General features: G+C 45.0%; 1 protein-coding gene across 9 annotated transcripts in view; it reads right to left on the reverse strand.

The window, feature by feature from the left end:
* RAP1GAP2 (RAP1 GTPase activating protein 2) overlaps positions 1 to 15,010 on the reverse strand; it is a 1,491,256-nt gene that overhangs the window by 100,753 nt on the left and 1,375,493 nt on the right. The gene's annotated exons all lie outside the window — the stretch shown is intronic.

Here is a 15,010-nt window from a genome sequence, read left to right on the forward strand (position 1 = left end):
ACCATTTCATTACCGTTTTGGTACCTTTCACACTGAACCCGTTTCACCCATACAAAACAGTGGTTGTCATTTTAAATGTTTATTTCCTGCTTCTGCCTGGTGAGATCACACATGGAAACAGCCTATCACCTTCTGGGGCTTGCAAATACCGTTTCAGACCCTTTCACACTGCACAATTAAACGGGTCTGAAACGGGTAGGACCCTGCTTTTTTACCGTTTCAAAATACCGGTATTTTGTAAACGGTAAATTGAAGGTGACCCTTTCACATCGCAGCTCGAACCGTTTAGGAAGCCAGTAAAAACGGCAAATTACCGGGTACAGGGGTGTGAAAGGGGTATTAGTATGATGCGCACTGTTGGTACTCCCCAGACTTGACAGAATATAGTATTGTTAGTAGAAGAAGGAAATAAAGTCCATAGGTGGGATCACTTATAATAGCATAAAATAGAGCAACAATTTAATCATGAATCAACATACATTTTATATCATACATATATATATATATATATATATATATCATTGGAGATCCGCACTCACATCAAAAAATGCATAGACACATATTTTGGGTGCACCCAGTGAAACTGACAGGTCAGCCACAAATACAAAACGGAGGTTTCCACACAGGTGGAAGGGGCACTCACAATTAAATAACACATACAAAAAAAATTAAATCGCATAAAATATTCATGGTTTAATAGTTGGATAGTCTGTTGCACCAACTCGCCCTTAATCGACGTTTCGACCCCATAACTGGGTCTTTTTCAAGATAGGCAGATTCGGTGAGAGTTCAAGTAACTTTTATAGATGTACACATGATAACATCGGTAGAGATCTAGAAAAGAGATAGAACATAAGAACACACTTAATGCCTCCCAGGCTCCATTGTTGCGCTTAGACACAATACTAAATTACTCAAGGCGCACTCAAAGTGCACTCATCAAGTATACCTTAAGCCCAGTGGATAAACTAATGCTACAGTGACCACCAGCGTGAATCCAATTAACAAAAAAAGCTTACATAAGCAAATTACTTCTGGGAGATGTCCAGACAACACCTATCCACTCAGCTGGTATGCAGCTCAAGTGCCTAGAAAACCAATGTGTACAATATATTAGATAAATGGAAGAGGGGCCAAATACTGTTTAATTCAAAAGTCACACAAAAATACACATATACGTACTCCAGCGACTATGCCTTCACAGATAAATGCATGAAAATTTCTAATAGTGTAGTTCACGTGTTAATCTCCCTATAAACAAAAAATGGGAGGTGAAGCTGAAAACTGTAGACATCTATACTGATACAATGTGTGAGTATAGAAAACACTAACTACTCACTATATACAGGCAATCATCCCAGTGTGAATGCATCCAGGTTGGCCACTTAATAAATTCCACAGCACATCAAAAAACGGTCACTAAAATAAAAACAGTATGCAATCAAGATATCAGTCACCTGGAGTCAAAAAAGACGATGTTCACAACCACGAGGTGGTAAGTACTTACAGAAACCGTAGTCACACTGTCAAAGGGCACCTGGTTCTGCACTCACTATCTAGACGCCGGTGAATATAACCCCAGGAGACCGGAAGTGAACACGACGTCACTTCCGCTCCATAGTTTGACCACAGAATCCAAAACTGTATAAACACCCACACGTGGGCACACACTCCCCACCTTCTGGTGATGATATTCACGGGCCTGGTACCTAACAGTAATCATAGTCACAGCCACTACACACAGCGGTCCGGGACGTTCTCTGCGTCTCACGGACCGGAAGCGCATATGCTGACAGAGTCCGGGACGCGTCATGCGTTCCATAGACCGGAAGCATGCGTTCCACCGGGTAGAGGTGAGACGCACCGCTACCTACAAGTCAATACTCGCTTCACCCTCTCACTGCACCATCAGTGTAAATCTATAGCTACCCGCAGTTAACCAGAAGGAAAAGGTCCTGAGCACTATATCCACTGGGCTTACCATCCTGTAACACCAAATAACACGGAGTTAATAAATATGTCTGTTCCTCAAATAGAATATTCAAAACATAATGCAACAATGGAACCTGAGGACTAATAGTGGTGCAAAATCCACATAGGTCCAGCCCAACTGTCCATACTTCAAACCTCAGGATAATTGTTACATACATAATAGATAATACAATATTCCAGACATTACATGATACAGTTCAAACATATGATTCAGTTCAAACATGTGATTGTCTGACCATACATCATACAAATACACTTTATTAACAAAAAAATATATTAATGAATAAATATAAATATAAAAAAGTGTATAGAGGATTAAACTCCACACCCCCAAGGGTTATGTCTGGAGGTCATGTTGTCAAGACACAGAAATCCATATGGGACAGAACAACCCCAAATCAATAGTGTGTTACAAACCAGTACATACTCCTGGAGGTGTGACACTAGGATAATGTATACAGTAATTGAATAGAGACATTGTACAATAATAATACTAATAAAACAATACATAAATGTGATATAATATCAATATACCCGCACTGATCAATTAAGGTTTAATGTTGAAGATAGGAACAAGGGCTGGACCTCGCAGTCCGGCCTAGGAGACAAAAGTCGCCTGGCGAGACCATAACACATGACCGAAGATTCCCTATTGACAGGGACACCTTCAACCGATCGGCATATAGGCAAAAGGGCATATTTAACCAACCAAAACATAGTAAAACCCTCATTAGGGTATCAATATGCACACTCTGGTTATGCACAGCTTAGAGACATATCAGCCAGGGATGACCCTGAAATGGGACCATTTACCGTTTGATAAAAAGATTCAATGGGTTATATTCATTCATTCCCTTGGGGGCGACAGTGTCCAGAGTATAAATCCAATAACTCTCGCGCTGTTTAAGCGCGAGCGTCCTGTCACCCCCACCCTGTTTGGGTGGGACCCAATCTATCAGTTTACATCTCATGCTCGACACCTGATGTTTATTTTCGAAAAAATGTCGGGCTACTGGTTTATCAGTAATTCCGGTTTCAAAAGCTGCACGTATAGACGTGCGGTGGTTGGCCATTCGATCTCTAAACGTCCTAGTGGTTAGCCCCACATAATACAAACCACAAGGACAAATAAGTATATAAATAACATAGTCTAAACGACAGTGTAGATGGTATGTAATTCGTATTTTCTTCCCAGTTTGAGGATGCATTACAGTGGGACCCGTCACCATGGATCTACAGGTCACACAGCCCCTGCAGGAGAAGCATCCAGGTTTCTGTTTCATAATAAGGGTCTTATCCGGAGCCTCATCCGGATACACCGTGGGGCGCATCAGAAGCTGTTTCAAGTTGGGTCCCCTACCAAACGCCATCATCGGTGTCGGCATATTTGTAAATGGTAATGTGTTATCAGACGTCACAATAGGCCAATGTTTATTGATCGATTTACGAACACAGCCAGACATCCTGTTATATGTGGTGGAAAATGTCATCCTGTTAGTATTAGCTCTTCTAGCCCTAACCTCACCATTAAATATCCTTGTGGCTTTCCTTAGGCATCCCTTAAGGACCCTACGCTTATAACCACGTTCAACAAATCTGGCAGTCATCTCGTTAAGTTGTATATCCATTGCCTCCATCTCAGAGTTTATACGCATAACCCTGAGGTATTGAGATACCGGCAAATTATCTTTTAACGATGGGGGGTGGTGGCTACTGGCCAAAAGTGTAGTATTACGGTCAGTAGCCTTCCGAAAGAGGGTTGTTACTAATCTCCTCCCTCTGACTATTATCCTAATGTCAAGAAAACAGATCTCATTGGTCGATACTGTGTGTGTAAACCTAACCGGAGATGCCAGCTGATTCAAATCCTCCACCATATTAACAAAAGTCTGCTCAGAGCCCGCCCATAGTATAAATACATCGTCAATAAATCGTTTGTATAAACGTATGAATTTACCGTACTTCGGGTAGATGTTTGTTTCCTCATACTGTGCCATATATAAGTTGGCATAGGACGGGGCCAGATTTGAGCCCATGGCCGTCCCTGATTTCTGCATAAAGAATAAATCCTTATAGGAAAAATGATTTAAACTTAGGACCAGCCTAACCAACTCCAAAATATATTCAATGGGTTGTTTGAGATTAACTGACCTCCGCAAGGCAGTTGCCACCGCCTCCAGACCCTGGTCATGTGGGATAATTGTATATAAAGAACATACGTCCATAGTAGCCAATACCAATGGTTCATCTAGCAGGGTGATAGTCCGGATAAATTCAAGAAAATCATTTGAATCCCGAATATGACTCTTATTATCCAGTACTACAGGTTGGAGTATACTATCGATATAAATAGCTAATGGCTGAAGCACAGACCCTTCTGTCGCTATGATAGGCCTCCCCGGAGGTTTATCAAGAGTTTTATGCACCTTCGGTAGGGTGTAGATAATAGGGCATTTCGGGTAATCAACTGTAAGATAAGAAAATAGCTCCTGGTCCAACCAACCACTTTCAAATCCACGTGTCAAAGACCTGTCAACCTGAGATTTAATCTCTTTCACCGGATTATGATCTAATTTAAGGTAAGTATTGGAATCTGATAACTGTGACAGAATTTCACTGTCATAATCAGTCCAATTCTGGACCACCACTGCTCCCCCCTTGTCCGCCGGGCGGATAACTATAAAGGGATTATCCCGTAATTTCTTCAATGCATTACGTTCATCAGGGGACAGGTTGTCGTACATTTTCGGTGCCTGACAATCATTGATGTCCTTCTGGACAATGCGTGTAAATGTTTTAATGCTAGCATTTGAGGAAATAGGATCAAATTGTGACTTTGGTTTGAACTTAGATATACTGGTGTCTGATGATCTGACACCAAAGAATTCCTTTAACCTAAGGTTACGACTAAATCTATATAGTTCAACGGTGTTTTGGAACTTATTATGCTTAGTTGTCGGAACAAATGTCAGGCCTGTTATCATGTGTACATCTGTAAAAGTTACTTGAACTCTCACCGAATCTGCCTATCTTGAAAAAGACCCAGTTATGGGGTCGAAACGTCGATTAAGGGCGAGTTGGTGCAACAGACTATCCAACTATTAAACCATGAATATTTTATGCGATTTAATTTTTTTTTTGTATGTGTTATTTAATTGTGAGTGCCCCTTCCACCTGTGTGGAAACCTCCGTTTTATATATATATATATATATATATATATATATATATATATATAACATGTGACAGTGTGCCCATTAAGTGGTAAACATTGGGTGATTCCGAAATATCAGCGAAGAGGCAACATGTAAACAAATATGTTTGACAAAAAACACCTCTGATCATAGATCATTGGCAATTGATTCTACCAAAAGAATACATCTGCCGAGAGACCATGAGTATCGGTGCACGCATCAAATCACACTCTTACATTCATGCTGTTCTCCAATATTGGGAAATGAGTGTCAGGAATCTGTACTCTGCCAACTAAGGGATTAATTTCCATTCCATATTATTTGCCCATACATCAAGTAAGTATCGCAGCAATTCCCATTCTCCTGATGCCTGGGTCGGGGGCTCTGGGAAATACAACATACTGGAAATCCTCAAATCACTGATTCCAAACAAAAATAATCAGGGTTGGTGAGTCTGCGGTTTTTAACATGCAATTGTGTGCCGATGTTCGGCAGATGACCGATCATCCATGTCTGCTGTTCGGCAGGTTGGATTGGCAGAATGAGGAATCGGTCTGTAGATGTATGACCCACATTACATACAACATCTGTTGGACTTTAATAAAATGTATATACAGGTTGAGTATCCCTTATCCAAAATGCTTGGGACCGGAGGTATTTTGGATATTGGATTTTTCCGTATTTTGGAATAATTGCATACCATAATGAGATATCATGGTGATGGGACCTAAATCTAAGCACAGAATGCATTTATGTTACATCTACACCTTATACACACAGCCTGAAGGTAATTTTAGCCAATATTTTTTATAACTTTGTGCATTAAAGAAAGTGTGTCTACATTCACACAATTCATTTATGTTTCATATACACCTTATACACACAGCCTGAAGGTCATTTAATACAATATTTTTAATAACTTTGTGTATTAAACAAAGTTTGTGTACATTGAGCCATCAAAAAACAAAAGTTTCACTATCTCACTCTCACTCAAAAAAGTCTGTATTTCGGAATATTCCGTATTTTGGAATATTTGGATATGGGATACTCAACCTGTAATATGTCAGTACTAGGGATGTTAGGGACTCACCTGATTAGGTCACCTGGCAGTGGTAGGTGGGCCCACATTTTTGGCTGAAAATTGCGCTAAGAACCTTAATTTCACCCCATGTTAAATTGCAGAGTTTATTATAATTGTTCTGATTACCAGTGTTCTTAGGGCACGCACCTGCATTTTCTATTTTTCTCTGTATGGCACTACAAGTCTCAGCAAGGTAGCACCTCTTATGTGTGAGCAGTCCACCCCTCCCCCCACCACCACACCCACCCCAAAAAAATCTAGCTACTGTACAGCTACTATACTTAAATATTGTTTAGATGCTGTGCGGTGTCCATCTAAGTAGCTGTGCAGTGTCCATCTAAGTGGCTGTGCAGTGTCCATCTAAGTGGCTGTGCAGTGTCCATCTAAGTGGCTGTGCAGTGTCCATCTAAGTGGCTGTGCAGTGTCCATTTACTACAAGTGGCTGCGCAGTGACCATCCAGAAGTGGCTGTGTTGTGTCCATCTATGTGGCTGTGCTGTGTCCATCTACAAGTGGCTGTGCTGTGTTCATCCACAAGCTATATCCAGGCACCTCAGTCTAATTCCATCACACAGTGGTGCTGCACTGACTCCGCAGGCCCCACCCACTGCATTCACATAAGAAGTGTGACTCCGCATTGTTTGTCAGTTGCAAAAGAAGTTAAAAATAAAAATTAAAAGAAGATAGAAAGTAAAAAAAAAGAGGGGCGTGGCCTGACCTGCATCCTAAGAAGACGTGCCTTACATGAGCTCCTGCCGGCCCTGCATTTAATGTCGATCTATCTCCGGCTTTCCCCTCTGATTCTCTCCCCTGGCGGGTGCCCATCACGTCCGAGACCCGAGGAGGCTGGAGAGGTGCCCCCTGGCACTGATTTAGAGCTGAGGCCTATGTCTTGTCCCGAAGCCGGGACCTTGAGTTTGGGGCCTACCCGGGTGCGGGCTCCGGGGCCGGAACGCGGCCGCACCGGGACCCCTGGCGGCTTCCCCCTGCCTCCAAACCGGCCCATCCACGGCCCCTCACCTGCCCCAGACCATCGGGGATGGTGGCGGGGATCAGACTCCTGCTCCCTGCCCTCCGGAGCCGCGACTGCGGCCTCCTTGCTCCTGCACCCCTCCCGGCGGCGGCCATCTTACTACACCCGACCCGCCGGTCGGCTGCACTCCCCCGCTCCTACGGGCCTGGCCTGCTCCCCCCGAGCCCCCCTGTCACATAAATACCCCCTCCATAGGGAAACCGAGGGGTCTGCTGCCCTTTTTGAAGCCTCAGGGAGTTGAGGCCTACACTAGATCCGGGGCCTAAATTAGCTGCACACACCCGCCTGCTGAGCCCTGCCAGTGTGGAGGCCTGTTAATAGCCACCTACCCCCCCCCTTGCAGCTGTGGATGGACTGGCTCCTTTTCTGTGCTCCTCCTCACACTCCTCGACCCTGCACAGTAACGTGGGAATATCCTTGGAGGGGTGAGTGTTTGCCCAGGGGGGCATGGTTTGCCCGACCCCTGTGACGCTGTGCTGCTGGCTGTTGTCTGGGTACCTGGCTCCCACTCTTCCTTGCTCGCTGGAGATCTGCCCCTTGGGCACTGCTGGAGGGTGATGACCGGATGCCGGGCCTCTGGTGATGCCGTTCTTCTGATGTAGTCCAGACCGTTTACACACCACCACCTTTGGCCTCTATGCTTACCTAACCTTTCACCATATATTCTCCGGGATCCGAGGTCTCTCCAGCGCTCTTGCCTAGCCTACAGAATTACATCTCTTCAGAATGCCTCCGAAAAAGGTTAAAGAGGTGCTGCCTCCTAGAGTATCTTTCCCGTCTCAGAAAGCGGCTCCTGCCCCCTCTACTGCACGGAAGTCCTCTATAGCCACCTCTGCGACAGACCCTCCCTGCGGCCCTGCTTCTGTCCCGGGGTTTGACCCGGAATCCGACGCCCCTCTCACGGTCAAAACTCTGTATCAGGCTCTATCAGCGTTTAAAACAGTGCTGACTCAAGATCTCACAGCGGCTGTCCGAGAGGTTAAGACGGAATTGCATGCTATAGGGGAATGTACAGACCATCTGGAACGGAAAGTCGAGGAATTGGTCTCGTCTCACAACGACCTCATAGCGGCACATGATCAACAGCAGAATGACCTTGAGGCGTTTAAACTCAAGACTGCGGATATCGAGGACAGATCTCGGCGCAATAATATCAAGATCCGAGGCATTCCCGACTCCGTGCAAAATTCTGAGCTGGAAGATTACGTCACCGCGTTATTTCGGAAGCTCTTGCCCAGGGCTGACCCCAGGGAGCTGCTTATAGACAGGATCCATAGACTACCTAAACCACGCTCGGTTCCTCCCTCGCTCCCGCGAGACACGCTCATGAGTGCACTTCTTCACGATGAAAGAACGCATCCTGAAGGCGGCAAGAGACTCGGATTCTGATGCGCTTGGTGGATTACAACTTTTTCCGGATTTCTCGGCTTTGACTTTGGCTAAAAGACGATCGTTTATCCCTGTTACCCTGGCGCTCCGTGACCAAGAGATCAATTACCGATGGGGTTTTCCGGTAAAGCTCATCATCTCGTATGAAAATAAATCCTACACAGTTGCCTCATTGGAAGCTGGAGTCAAGCTGCTATCGGAGTGGGATATTCCTGTCACGATGCCGCCTGGATCCAAGAAACAGTCAACTCCTCAATCGGAGTGGTTCGTCACTTTGAATTTGGACTTTGAATATGGACGTTACTCTGTACCGTACTAGCGGATGGGTCTTAGCTATTCATTTTGACGCGGTCACGTGAGTTACCCTGTTAGTAGTTATATTGCTGGAATCCCGGCTCCGTGCTCATGGTTTAGTTCATGCGTATATGTTCTCTGTTTTCTTCACATGGTTGGTAGGCATATTTGTATCTGTACATGTCTCTTTTTTTTTTCTCCTCATCTAGGTTCATAGGTGGTGGTGGCGTTAGGCCACATGTTCCCCCCCCCCGTTAATGTACTACTGCATATTTTATTTTGCTTTCCTTGCAGTAGTTATACCGACCCGATGCACTGAGTCGTTTTGGTTTGTTCTTACCCTTTCTTCCCCCCCCTCTCGCAACACTCTAACTAACTGTATGAGACAAAAACATTTCTTATAAGTATACCGAAATATCTCACCACTCATGGCGTGCTTTAGATCGTCTCGATGCTCCAGGTTCTGTCCATGAACGTTAAGGGGTTAAACTCCCCTAATAAGCAAAGGTTGGCATTGGACTATTTTGCTAGGCACAAGGCGGATGTTGTTGCGCTGCCGGAGACACACTTTTCGTCCTTAGCGCCCCCTACGTTTAAAGACCGCAGGTTCCCTATCGGTTATTTTGCAAACGGCCCTTTTAAGAGGAATGGTGTAGCTATATTGTTTAAAAACTCTGTCTCCTTCACTTTACACTCCCAGGTTGCCGATAAAAATGGGCGCTATCTTATCTTGAGTGGCCTTTTAAATGACAAACCGGTTACCCTGGTTTCAGCTTATGCCCCTAACTCAAATCAAGTGGCTTTTTTACGTAAACTATGTTTAGTTATCCAGAGGAACCGTACAGGCTCGCTCCTCCTCATGGGAGACTTCAATCTGGTCCTTGACCCTAGGTTGGACAGGTCTCCCAGGCCCTTCCCTTCCCCTTTAGCCTCCTCTAACGCCACATGCTTAGCCTTCCGCAATCTCCTGGCTGAATTTGACCTCTATGATATTTGGCGAGTGCAAAACCCTACAGGCCGTGAGTACACATACTATTCTCCCATTCACAACTCCTATTCCCGTATTGATTTTTTGTCTTCTCATAAATGGACCCTCCAATTTACTAGATCCGCGGATATCCTTCCAATAACCTGGTCGGATCACGCCCCGCTGATCCTTAAATGGGACCTTAATAGTCAGCATGCCCCGCCCCGACCTTGGAGACTCCCTCCTCACTTACTGGCCAACCCCGTATCTAAAAAAATTATAGTAGACAGCATCATGTCCTACTTGGAATTTAATTCTCCTTCGGACACGTCCACTCTGAATTTCTGGTGCGTGCTGAAAGCCGTTGCTAGAGGGTCGTCAATACAGGCAGGAGCCCACCTTAAGAAACTACATCAACAACGTTTGAATGATTTGGAGCGTAAATTAAAGGAACTGGAGGAGAAAAATCAAACTCTACCCTCGAGATCCCTCCAGAAAGAGCTAGCTGATATTAGGTCCCAGCTTCAGACATTGCTCATGGTGCGCACCCAGGCTTCATTAAACAGGATGCGTCAGAAATTTTACCTGGCGGGGAATAGACCGGGAAAATTGCTTGCTCGTAAGCTTAGAGCGCAACAAGCTAGGAATAGAATTAAGCTTATTATGTCCCCAACAGGCGCCAAAATATCTAACCCTTTGGAGATATCAAATCAGTTTGCTGACTTCTATTCCCAACTTTATAATCTCTCGACTGACCCTTCTACCCCGCAGCCCACTCTTTCCTCTATCAACTCTTTTCTCGCTGATTTGAAACTTCCTTCCATTACCAATGACCAATTAGAAATGCTGAATGCCCCCTGGTCCACCACGGACATGCTAAGGGCAATTAAATCCCACCCTAAAGATAAGGCGCCAGGCCCATATGGCTTTATTAATGATTTTTATGCTTCATTCCAGGACCTCCTGGCTCCATCTCTGGTAACAGTTTATAATGAAATCACTTCTCAGGGCACTCTCCCAACGGAGATGCTGGAGGCTCGCATTCAAATATATGCTAAATTAATAGCTTACCGATTGAACGCCCTCCTTCCCTCCTTGATACACCCCGACAAGGTCGGATTTATCCCTGGTCGACAAATGTCTGATAATACTCGTAGAGTATTTAACCTCGTAGACTCCATAGCCCGTGAACAGGGCCTTCTCATGTTATCCTTAGATGCGGAGAAGGCTTTTGACCGCATAAACTGGACCTACATACGGGAAGTATTATTGAAATTTGGCTTCCGCGACCGAATCCTGTCATCCATACTAGCCTTGTATAGCTCGCCCTCGGCCCGGGTCTTTAGTAATGGTTTTCTGTCTTCCCCCTTCCCAATATACAATGGCACGCGTCAGGGCTGCCCCCTCTCCCCTCTCATTTCTGTCCTGGCGATTGAACCTTTGGCAGCTAAGATCCAGGCGAACCCGCAGCTCCCAGGACTCCAACTCGGCACCGCCTCCCATAAACTGTGTTTATTTGCCGATGATGTCCTTTTATTTGTAACCGACCCCTGCACCTCACTCCCTCATTTACATGATATTCTAGAGAGGTACTCTGCAGCGTCCTATTACAAATTAAACACAACTAAAACTGATGCCCTGCCTATTAATCTCACTCACTCCATGGCTCCTTTGCGTGCTAAATACCCCTACAATTGGCAAACTGCCTCAATACGGTATTTGGGTATCTATATCCCCCCATCCTCCTCTTCTGTATTTGACGTTAACCTCCCCCCTTTACTGACCGCGCTACAATTGTCCCCCAAATCGTGGCTTAATTATGAGATATCATGGCTGGGACGTCTGGCCGCCTTTAAAATGTCGTTGCTTCCCAAATTAATGTTCCTGTTTCGCACAATCCCCTTTGTCTTCCCCAAGAAATATTTAGATAAGGCTACTACTATCCTCACCAACTATGTCTGGTCTTCGCGACCGCCTAAATTGTCCCGCGCCAGGATGTCACTGCCTAGGAGAGTTGGTGGCCTCGACATGCCTAACCTTTCCCTATACCAGGAAGCCTGCCTCTTAGCCCAGGTTAAAGCTCTATTTAGTGATGCCCATTCGGAGTGGACGTGTTTGGAGGGACTAGCCTGCCCCAGGTTCCCCTTGAGGGATCTTTTTTGGCTACCCAAATCTATGTGACCTCCGGATCTACGCCTTCTCCCCTCAACCCGAGCCACTCTACAGGTCCGGGACAGACTGACCATGGGCTTATCTTCTCCCTTTGATACCTTGCCTCGAATTACCCTACGCACAGTAGCCGCCCTAATCCCTAATCTCAATTTGGCAGGTTGGCGTTTTAGGGGGATTGGTCTTCTGGGAGACCTGTTCAATGGGCCAGTGCTTAGCTCCTTCTCTACCATCCAAGAACGCTTTGCTTTACCTGAATCTGAGAGGCTCAGATACTATCAAATACAACATTGGTGGAAGAGCCTCCACCTTGCCCCCTCCCCATTGCACCCTCCTATGTCTCAGGTCCTGGGTCGTCTTTCTAAAGATGCTTCTGCAGGTGAGATCTCCTTTTGGTACAAAACACTACTAGCATTGGTTCCCGTTCTTAAAACTAGAGCCCAAATCAGGTGGGAGGTGGATATTGGTTGTACCCTTACCGACCCACAATGGCAACACATTTTTATGTCTTCCTTTACTATGTCTAAATGCCTAAATCATTCCGAGATGCACGTCAAGTTATTGCATAGGTTATATCTCAAACCCAATAGGTTGCACACGATTTGGCCTACATGCTCGAAGTTTTGCTGGCGCCTCTGCGGCGAGGTGGGCCATTTTTTTCATATTTTTTGGACCTGTCCCTCTATTAAGTTGTACTGGGTCGAGGTGTTTGGGCTGAATAATAAAGTACTTAGACTCACTGTGTCCCCCACCCCCCTCATTGCTTTACTAAATGTCTACCCGCACACCGTAGGTGCTAATTTACAGTATGTTTTAGGTCATATTTGCCTTGCAGCTCGTGCGGACTTAGCCCAGAATTGGAAACAATCCATACGCCCCCCCCCTTAATGAAAGTCATACATAAAATTCAGAAGCAATTCTTGATGGAGACTGATTATATGCCTTGCTCCCTTTCTGCCAAGTCCCCTCTGGTGCGCTGGAAGCCTTGGCTGCTTTTTACCACGGAGGGTGAGGGAGCCAATTTAGTACTGCGATCCTCCTCCCCGGACATACACCCTCACACCCTTCCCCTAGATGGAGGCACCTCCTCTTCCTGAGTCTGGGATCGCTCTGTGCTCATGGTTGCAATTTGCATTATTGTGGACTCAGTGGGTTTTTTTTTTTTTCCATTATGTACCCCTTACTACATTACGTCCATTGTAGTTCTTCTGATACACATGTTTGATCGATTTTGAATTGTATGTATAAGTATACATATTGGCCCTCATTCCGAGTTGTTCGCTCGCAAGCTGCTTTTAGCAGCTTTGCACACGCTAAGCCGCCGCCTACTGGGAGTGAATCTTAGCATAGTAAAATTGCGAACGAAAGATTAGCAGAATTGCGAATAGACACTGCTTAGCAGTTTCTGAGTATCTCCACACTTACTCGGCAACTGCGATCAGTTCAGTCAGTTTCGTTCCTGGTTTGACGTCACAAACACTCCCAGCGTTCGCCCACACTCCCCCGTTTCTTCAGACACTCCCGCGTTTTTCCCAGAAACGGCAGCGTTTTTTCACACACACCCATAAAACGGCCAGTTTCCGCCCAGAAACAACCACTTCCTGTCAATCACATTACGATCACCAGAACGAAGAAAAAACCTTGTATTGCCGTGAGTAAAATTCCTAACTGCATAGCAAATTTACTTGGCGCAGTCGCAGTGCGAACATTGCTTATGCGCAATTAGCGGAAAATCGCTGTGATGCGAACAAAATTACAGAGCGAACAACTCGGAATGACCACCATTGTCTCATATATGTATTTACTGCTTCCTCTCCCCTCCCTCCCTTTTCTTCTTTCTGTACCCCTGTTTTGCATAACAAAAAAAACCTGAATAAAAATGATTGTCGTTAAAGACATTTTTGTTACTTGAAAAAAAATTAAAAAAAAGAAAGTAAAAAAAAGTTATTAAAAAAAAGTAAAAAAAAAAGTATAAATTGTTAGTACTGTTCTGCGGGCACCCCAGAGAAAAGTGTATGTGTCCCTATAAATTGTGTGGACAGTGGTTGCAAACCTGGGAGCGTGATTGCTGGCACAGCATGAGTTAACCAGAGTCAGTCACCTGTTCTGTCCTGTGAAGTGTCAGAATCACAGGCTGGTAGAGAGCAGCACTGCAGAGCTAAGCGGTGTTTATAGTTGGTGAAGAGAATCGGAAGAGCAGGCATGTGACATCGCAGCCAATAACCAGACACCGCAAGGCCTTGTACAGAGACACGGGCCCCGTGGCCCTCTTAAAGGGCGCTGAACCACTGAGAGAGACCAGTGAAGGAGCAGAAGAACCTGGGAGGTTCCGAGTAAATACAGAGACAGTTGTTGGTGCGGACTGCAGGAGGGTGAGTGCTAAAGCCCTACTGTCTGTTATCACAGGCCCATGAGTGATAACCACATATAATAATCCCTGTTCAAACAGTGCAAGTACAAGATATTATTTGTTGTGACAAGTAGTAAACAGACGCTCATTCGTTTGGATGATTATTAAAGGGACATTGAGTCATGTTGGAGAGTAAAGACTGCGCCATTTGTTTAAAGAGATAATTACACAAAGACAGTTCCTTGCTAGATATTCCAAGACACCTTCGCTAACCACATCCTTGTGCACCATTGAAGTACAGGGACATTTTCTAACTTAAACCCAGGATCAATATTTCTTCTAAAAATGCCATTACACCACAGCCCCATTGCAACACTGTGGCACTGTAGGCTCTCCATACCTTGTGCGACAAGTACAGTCGTACATTGAAACACTGTGGCACAGTAGGATCCCTAAGCGCCAACATATATTGCCAGTGAAAAACTGGGACAATTTTTTTGAGGAAAATTATATTGTTAATCATCTTCTTCATTATCTTTTCTTG

The sequence above is a fragment of the Pseudophryne corroboree genome, chromosome 2, assembly GCF_028390025.1.
Source record: "Pseudophryne corroboree isolate aPseCor3 chromosome 2, aPseCor3.hap2, whole genome shotgun sequence".
NCBI classification, from domain to species: Eukaryota; Metazoa; Chordata; class Amphibia; order Anura; family Myobatrachidae; genus Pseudophryne; species Pseudophryne corroboree.